Raw genomic sequence first — 7,346 nt, 5'->3', positions numbered from 1 at the left:
GGGGTAAATCATTATACCCCCTTTCCAACAGTTAGAAGGTAACCTAATGTCAGGGGTAATCATGATATTACCAAAGATGATTAAGCAGATAGGAGTCTTAATAGGAAAACCAGGAAAGTGTGGACCCTTGAAGACAAATACCAAACAGAACATAATAAGAACATCAAATAAGGAGAAAGTGCTACGATGGTCAAAGGCATGGGAGTGAATGACATGTCAAGGGAGAAAGAAGGCCAAGTGATATTCTCAGTAAGTAGATACAAGGAAGAAGACCATAGGTTTTGACATTATAGAGCAGCAGCCCTAGAAAAAGCCATATAAGCATATAGCAGGAACTGATTGCTAATGGGCCACCCATAGGCCCCTTCCTTGGGCCAGGTAGCTGGATCGCACTAGGTCCCAGAAGGTGCCCTGCAGACCATCCAGTCCTGTAATTGCTCAGGCCAGGCCAGCCTTGGCAGAGAGGCTGTAACTTGTAGGGAGACAGCTGGGAGCCTCTAATCTAAGAGTGCTTATTAAAGTTGTTTATTTTGCCTTTCTCCCCACCACTGGGGTGGGAGTTTTACATCTCACAGACAGGAGAGGCTTTCAAAGACACACAGTAGGTAATAAAAACTCTGATAACTGGTACTGCCACAGGAAACCGACTCTGCTCTCTGCCAAATTTCTCTCCAGTGGTTTCAACTTTCCCAAGCTCCTGCTTATACCACACTGGTCCATAGCCTTTTCTATAGACAGAGACAGAAAAACAAAGGCAATAATACTAATGAGTACTTTAGGGGGAAAAAGTCTATAATCGATTGTTGACGTGTATCTGACAGTTTTCAAAAAAAATCCAATGTCTTCTTTGTTTTTTATTTGGTTTGGTTTTCTCCTGTGATTTGGTTTTTTCCTTTAGCTTTGGACTTGAGGCCAGGAGAATTGGGTTCAAATTCAGTTTCTGTAGTTAATTAGATATATGACCTTGGACAGCCATGTGATGAAATGGTTAGAGCACTGGGCCTGAAGTCAGGAAGACTTATCTTCCTGAGTTCAATTCTGGCCTGACACTTAATAGTTGTGTGACCCTGGACAATTTACTTAACCCTGTTCACCTCAGTCTCCTTATCTATAAAATGAACTGGAAAAGGCAAACCACTCTAGAATTTTTACCAAGAAAACTCCAAACAGAGTCATGAAGAGTCAGACATGACTGAAATAAAAAAAAATGACCTTGAACAAAGGGCCACCTCTCCTCACACCTCAGATTTCTTACCTGTATTTTCCTAACTATTTCAGTTATCCATGGTTTTCCCAATGTGAGGGAGCCTTCCACTGACATGATCACAGATATTCATATCTTAGTAAATAGTTCTCTCTATATTAGTAAAGTTTCTGTGACAATAATAATAATAATTAAAGTAATAATAATTTCCATACACACACCCCATGCCCCACAACAGCCAACCCTCCGATGTTGAGTTTCTCGGCTAGATGGGCCATCAGACAGCATGCCTGGGCTCTCCCTAGGCTCAAGTGGTAAGTCAGTCTGATTTGGTTGTTGTCATTCAGTCATTTCAGTCATATCTGACTGTGATCCCATTTGAAATTTTATTGGCAAAGATACTGGACTGGTTTTCCATTTCCCTCTCCTGCTCATTTTATAGATGAGGAAATTGAGGAAAGCAGGATTAAGTGACTTGTCCGGAGTCACACAACAAGTGAGGGTCTAGGACCAGATTTGAACTCAAGTCTTCCTTATTCCAGGTCCTGTGCTCTATCTACTGTGCCATCAAGGCCTACCTTTGCAAGACAGTGGAGCACCAGAGTAAGACTTCAGTGAAGCCTTCATCTATAAAATGGGGAACACCCTGCTGACACTATATACCTTCCAAAGTTGGGCTGCTACATGTGTGAAGGGCTTCATCAACTCTAAGTCATAATACATGTGTGAGTAATGGTTATAATTGTTAGTGGTATCACAGCATCATACTGTTTGGGGTGGGAAGATATCTAATAGAGGGAAGAGATCTAGTTTTTAACCTCTTTGTCTGTGTCATGGACCCCTCTGGCCATGCAGTAAAGCCTCTGCACCCTTTCTGTAAGTAACATTTTTGAATACATAAAATGAAATACATAGGATCAAAAAGGGAACTAATTACATTGAAATATAGTTATCAAAATACTAATAGGATAGCAAGTTCATAAAGGTAGCTTAGGTAATCCAATGCAGGTCCCCTCACTTCCTGCTTTCCATGTTAAATTAGCCAAGTAAGGACAAGAAAGGACAAGTGATGACCCCAAGGTCACACAGCTAATGAGCAGAAGGATGGGGATGCAGACTCAGGTCCTCTGACCTCCACACCCACCAGCTGCTTTTCTAGCATCCAGAGTTATTTGAGAACAATGGTACTAGTGGGGCTGAGATGATGCTGCTCTGAACCAATTAGACCTTGTGTTCACTCAGCTTTTTTTTTGTCAAGTTATTTACCTTTCTTATTATTCTTTGTGCAGATCAGTGTTAGGACTGTTCATTTCATTAATATTACGAGCCGTCCATGAGCAAGAAGCTACCAGTCCTGCAGTCTCTCAATAGAAGTAGGTCCAGTGGGTATCCCTCCTTTAACTTAAGACTATTCCCACAGAGAAGCACGGGAATGGAATGGGAAATAATGGGACGTAATAGAAGGTTTGCTGCCACTGGAGTCAGGAGAACATCTAAATGCTCACCTTTGAGCTTTGCCAACTTGGTGGTCATGGGCAAGTCATTGACTCTTCTGAGCCTCAGTTTCTCTTCTGTAAGAAAGGGGCTAATGATTTCCATAGTGCTTACCTCAGAGGGTTGTTATAGGATCAAATATAAAGACCATGCATTGTTACACAAATGTCAGCTGTTATTTTTTTTCATCTTTCCTTTAGGGCATGATTCTCCAGTACTCTTCATTAACTTGTCTAACATTACCTGGAGGAACTTAAGATTCAACATATATACCATGTTTACAATTTTTCTATTTTCCTTACCAAAAATTGTGTAAGTCTTTCTGTGGATTTCAAGTTCAAGTGGAGAGATACATGAATTGGGGAGTCAGGAGACTTGGGTTATAGGATGGCTTTAACCCCTGACCAGGCAAGTTAGTTCCCTTTACTGGGTCTCAGTTTCCAGATCTGTAAAATGTGAATATCTACCATCCTTACCTCATAGAGACATTGTGAGGAAGCACAATGATGAGTATGAGCATGCACCAAAACCCTGAAAATGCTAGTCAAATGCCCAACAATGCCATTGTATCCTATACAGTGTAGTGCCTTGGATAGAAGACTAGCCTAGGAGTTTAAATCCCAGCCCCATCCACTTCAGCATGTCACTTAAATTCTCTAAGAATCAACTTTGTCTTTGTAAAAATGAAGGGGATGAATGAACCAACTTCTGAGGTCCCTGCCCCTAGGTCATCTAAATGACCACATGAATCTTGGCTCTGCTGATATTTGCTGTGTAACTCTGGACCAGTCATTTTATCACTGAACATGGCATAGTGGAAGAAGCCCTGGATTTGGGGTGAGAGAAGCCTAGTTCAAAAGACAGCTCTGCTATAGAGTACTCACATGACCTGGACTACTTACTTTTCCTCTCTTGCTTTCAGTTTCCTTTTGTTAGAATGAAGAGGTTGGACTAGATGACCCTTAAGGTTTCATCTGGTTCTAACTCCCATGATCAGTTCCCTTATCTGTACAATTGGGTTAATAATGAATGTACCACCTACCTCATCCAGAATTGTTTTGAGCAAAGTGCCATTTTAACACTAAAGCAAGGAACAACCTGTTACAGTGTCTTAATAATACCTTTCTGCTCCCCTCCCTTAACCAGCCACCATCAAAGGCATGGGTGTCACTCTGATCTGCATCTTTCCCAGTCAATCCCACCTGCTCTTCATTTCTCCAAGCACCAGAGAAGGTACCCACTCAGTGCTCTCCACAGACCTACACAAAAGGCAGCTGTTTCCTTAGCAACAAGACATTTTCACCACAGCCTTTCTCCCTCACTGAACACCCCCCTTCCCAACCAACCTGCTTCATTCCCTTAAAATTTCTCCTTTAACCAAAAGTATCTGGAATTATCCAATAAAAGCAATGTTCCCCCATACCAAGCCAGTAGGAAAACAGGGCTCAAGCTGAGTGCCACTTTGAAAAGATCCCTGGATTTAGGCAGGGCCCCCTGATTCTAATCCTGCATTTTTCACTGTCTATGCAACATTGGTCTTGTCACTTAAACTCTCTAGATTTTGGTTTCTTCCTCTATAAGAGAAGGATGGACTGTTGATACTGGAACGACTTTAGAACATGGAATGTCAGCATCAGAAAGGACCTTAGAAATGACTCACTTAAGGTCACATAAGTGTTTAATAGAGCCAGAATTTGAGGTCAGATCTCTCCATTGCATATCCTGATTTTTAAGTGATGGGTAAACTCTAAGAGTAATACCACAGATCTAATGTAACCTGTACTGGAAATAGCACATGTGATCAGGTATGGAGATGCATACCTATAATTTCTATTACTGGGAGGATGAACCTGATTTCTGGAGTTGAGGAGTTCTGACCTGTGGTGGGACTGAAGTTGGTCACCTACCTGCACCAATCCTAGCAACAGCCTGGGAAGTCCTCAAGAGTGGGAAGCCACCAGGCTCCCTACGGGAGGGTGAACTGGAAATAGAGTAGGTCAACACTTCCACGCTAATCAACAGTGGAATTGTGCCTATGAATTGTGCCAATTCCCTACCAGCCTGGATGAGACAGAGAGACCCTCTTCCACCTCTAAATCTATGATCCTATTTTTCTAAAACCCTAATTCCACATCCTGACCTTTTTTTCTTTGACCTCTATGAAATACTTAATGCTATGGATCATCCTTTCTATTTTACTCCTCTCTCTTCCCTTAGCTTCCATGATGCTATCCTCTCATCTCTCTCCTGCTCTTTGACCATGTCTTTGTCTCATTTTCTTGTTCCTCTTGCTTCTCCCACCCCTTAAATACGGGTATGCTACAAATCCCTATTATAGGTCCCCTTTCTCTTTCCTTTTGTTATTCTTCTCCTCTATCCCATAGATTTCTCCTAATTTCAACTCTCATCTCCATACTTTTAACTCTTAAATCTATGTATTTACTCCTCCCAGACTCTCCCTAGAGCTTTAGTCACAATTTTCCAAATGTCTGCTAAAAATTTCTATGTGAATATCTCTCCAGCACCTCAAATCCAATGTGTCTTTTACAGGACTCATTCTTTTCCCAGCAAACCTGCTCCCCACCTTGATTTCATGTTTATGCTGATTCTCCTATCATCTTAGTCACTCAGGTTTGAATCTTTTGAATTATCTCCCCACTCTTTCCTATTCATCAGTTCTCCAAATCCAATCAATTGCATCAGTCTGTTGGTTCTACTTTCACAACTTGCTGATATTTCACCCATCTTCTCAATTCCCAGTATGTACATGTGAGTTCAGAACTTCATCCTTCCTAGGCATCTACTTGGCACCATGGATAGAGAGCTTGCCTTTGAATTAGAAAATCCAAGTTTCGATCCTGCCTCAGACACTTACTAGATGTATCACCCAGGGCAAGTCTCCTAATGTGGATAATAGTAGCATCTACTTTTACAGAGTTGTTGTGAGTACCTAAACGAGTGAGTTAATATGTGCAAAATGATTTATAAACCTTAAATCACTATATAAGTGATAGCTATTGTGGTTTTTATTGCTTCTGCTATTGTAACGTTGTACTAAATGGTCTCTCTGATTCCAGTATCTGCCATGTCCAGTTGTCTTATTGCAGTGGGTACATGCCATCTTTCTAATTCACCACCTAGATCATACCACTGTCTTACTCCAAAATCCCTTCTGGCTGAAAATTGCCTAATGAACTGAGATCAAACTCTTATTTGAATTTAAGCCCCCGCAACTTAAGGCTATTTTTCTAGTCTTATCTTATATCACTCCATCATACAGTCTCTCCATTCCAATTAGATGGGACTATTCCCCATTTCCCATTCTTATCCTCTTCTCTCTTGCCTTTGCACCTTCTCTCTTGCTGCCCTGCATATTTGGAATGAATTTCTTCACCTTTTCCACCCCACTAACCTCCGTGAACATCTGTAAACATTGTTTTGTTCCTTCAAGATGCAACTTGGATGGCATGTTCTCCACGCAGCCTGCTCTACCCCTTCCCTTCTTCCTTTATCACTCTCAGCACACGTTTCCTGGACAGCTCCTCCACACTTACCTCTCCCCTCCCCCTCTCCCCCCCACATATCTCTGTGACTTTCCCTCATTCCATTCCATCCTCGAGGGTGGGATCTGTGTTTTATCTATTTGCATTTCCAGAGCTTGAGTACAAGGGTCTGTACCTAACAGGTGCTTAATATATGTTTGCTGAGTGATCAAATGTGAGTTATTATAATGGGCACAATGTGCCTAGTAGCCACAATTTAGTACCAAAGTGTGAGCCGCAATCATTACAACTCTCCTCATTGGAGGCTGTAGGTGGAATTTCAAAAACTGAGAATTATTCTTAAAAAGCATAATTTCAGTTTTCTCAAGCATCTAAAGATAATTTTAGGCAGGTGTTCATGTATCACAGGCCCATTAGGAGCCTTGAGACCTGAGTTGGCATTTTTCATAGGAAGAGGAGTTTCTTCCATGGTTTCAGAAAAGGTTTGGAGCCTTATATGAATGATGCAATGGAAAGAGCTGTTTCTACAGCCAACAACATAGAGATCAATTTCTAGCTCTTTCACTTAATTCTGCCAAGCTCAGTTCTCTCATCTGTAAAATGGGAATAACAACAACTGCAATCTGGAAGAACAAGATTCAAATCATGCCTTTGTCATTTACCAGTTATATGACCTTGGACAAGTCTGAGCCTCACTTTATCCAGCTGTAAAATGGAGTTGACAAACACCTTACTATATGAGAAGCATTGTGGCATAAGTGGAAAGTGCACTGTGCTTGGAGTTAGGAAGATCTGGATTCTAATCTTGCTTTTGACACTCACTGGCAGTGTAACCCTGTGAGTGTCTCTCCGAGGCTGTTTTCTTTTTGGGAAAATGAGTATAATAGTCCCTATTGAGAGACACTGTGGTAGAATGGGAAGAGCCCTGGGCGTGAAATCAGGATGATTTGGGTTTGAATTAAGCCTCCAACACTTCGTAGTTATCTGACTTCAGGCAGATCACTTCCCTCTTTGAGCCTTAATCTGCCCTTCTGTTGAACTACATAACATTAGGTGGATTGTTGTGAGGATAATAGCACAGTGGTTTTGTGAGACTCAATTGAGATCACGTGTGTAAAGGACCATGTAAACCTCGGTTATTATCA

General features: G+C 41.5%; 1 long non-coding RNA gene across 1 annotated transcript; it reads right to left on the bottom strand.

The window, feature by feature from the left end:
• Positions 1-503: 503 nt before the first annotated feature.
• On the bottom strand, positions 504-3,291 carry LOC140511125 (uncharacterized). Its single transcript, XR_011969439.1, has 2 exons — positions 3,001-3,291; positions 504-728 (listed from the first exon to the last, which is right to left on the bottom strand). It is a non-coding gene; the product is annotated as an uncharacterized lncRNA (long non-coding RNA).
• Between the last annotated feature and the right edge of the window lie 4,055 nt (positions 3,292-7,346).

Source organism: Notamacropus eugenii, chromosome 6 (assembly GCF_028372415.1).
Source record: "Notamacropus eugenii isolate mMacEug1 chromosome 6, mMacEug1.pri_v2, whole genome shotgun sequence".
NCBI classification, from domain to species: Eukaryota; Metazoa; Chordata; class Mammalia; order Diprotodontia; family Macropodidae; genus Notamacropus; species Notamacropus eugenii.
The sequence above is the reverse complement of the archived record's forward strand: the minus strand, read 5'-3'. Positions and strand labels throughout refer to the sequence as shown.